The following is a 1,894-nucleotide window of genomic DNA, read 5'->3' as shown; positions in this document are numbered from 1 at the left end:
ACGAGCCCATACACCCCGGTCCAGATCACGGCCTCGATCTGCGGCGGTAGTAGTGGCAGCGAGACCGACTGTTGTGGCTGGACGACGGTCGACGTCGTCCATTACCTCCCGTCGCACATCAATCTGCCTTCTTCGGTCGTACTCGAGCAGCGTACGTGCCGTGGTGAACCCCATGATGCGCTGGCCATCTCAACCAGATCCAGGCCGATGAGAAGGCCAAGGTGGAGGGCTGCAACCGGATTTGGAAGTCGCTAATGTCCCGTGCGGCAGCCACGGATCCATCTTCGGTCAATGCCGAGCACTGGCGAGGTACAGGTGGCGCCGCTGGCACGGATGCAGTGTACAGGGGCGCCGACGCCACGAAGATGGCCACTGGCACGGATGCAGTGTATAGGGGCGCCGACGCCACGAAGATGGCCACTGGCTTCTTCCGGCCGCGCTGCAGCGATGGGCGCCGCCTCCTCGGCTTTGCCCCAGTCCTCCCGCCCTGCAATTAGGTGCTGCTGCTCGTAGCCATCTCGGTGGGTGAGTTTGTCCCCTTGAAGCTCTGATCTTACCTGCTGCAGGGTTAGTAGATTGGTGGGTGGAACATTTGTATTCTTTCAAAATTTGTTGGTGATGTCAGTCTTTATCTGCTTAGTTATTTCTACGTACATGTGTACTAGATAGGTTCTGGGTATATGTCCACTAGATATGTTCTGTTTCTTTGTACTCTGGAATTGGAAGATATGTTGTATTAGCAAATGCAAGTCTGTATGTCATGGTCCTGTCATCGATCTGCAGGCATAAGTCCTTGTCATGTTGTTTGTCCATGTGTCCTATATATCCACTCTTCTTCCTTGCATATGAGGAGGGGTTCGTCAATATGAATTTCATGTCTGGCTCTGCTTGGATTTAGATTGGCCTGGTATTGGATTTAGATTGTTTTGCGTGCATTAATTGGCATGTTATTGGATTTGAGTGCATTAAATTTGCCCTGATATTATATTCATATTGTTTGAGTACACATTTCCCTGGTAATTAGATTCAGATCTCATGTATATGTGTTGAGTAATGTTACTGATCCAAGGGATGCTCTTATGCAATGGTCCTCATGTGTTAGGCTGTAGTATATTTTCTGGTTATCTTACTCCTGTATGCTGGTTATTTTAGTGCTTAAATGGATGGTGTGGTAAACTATGCTTCATATGGCATTTTCATTGAATTAATGTGATTGCACTGTTTCACAGTTCAGGAATGGCTTTCTTGGAGATTGGTGTTGCAGCATTTCTACTTGAAGGAAATGAAGCCAGTGGTCATGATCTCTTCAGCGCAGAACTTAATTTGTTATCTTTGAAGCTATAGGAAGTATTGATGAACTGCTCAAGGTATGTTACTGCTCAGTCTTTATGATGTAGCCAGATTTTTTGTGATTTTGTGATGTACTTGCATGCTTCATTCTTAATTCAGATATATTGTGTTGCCGATCCTTCCCTCGCTGGGCGTGCCCTAAGATACACGACGTGCTCTTAATTAAGATATACTGTATCGGAGTATGAATCTGTTGTGTGAGAAGCCTGATTTGTTTAGCATCAGGGCATACCAATTCATTCATTAATTTGACATATATGTTCTGTTCAGCATGATAATGGTAGATTTGGCATGTGGAAACTCCATGTCTGCGTAGATGTTTTTTTAGCACGAACTGACAGTAGGCATCGCCTTCTGACTTTATATTATCACCAAAATGTATACAAGATTTTTACATTGTGGTTTCCAAGATGGTGTCTCCTAGTCTCTAAACTAGCCCAGGAGGTTGGCAAGAGTCAACGAGACACAGCGAGGATAAGCTAATTGCTAGGTTACAGAGTTGGAGAATCTCTCCACAAAATGGACTAGAGGGTTAACCCTGTGA

This window comes from Triticum dicoccoides, chromosome 2B, assembly GCF_002162155.2.
Source record: "Triticum dicoccoides isolate Atlit2015 ecotype Zavitan chromosome 2B, WEW_v2.0, whole genome shotgun sequence".
In the NCBI taxonomy this organism is placed as follows: domain Eukaryota; kingdom Viridiplantae; phylum Streptophyta; class Magnoliopsida; order Poales; family Poaceae; genus Triticum; species Triticum dicoccoides.
This window is presented reverse-complemented; position numbering follows the sequence as displayed.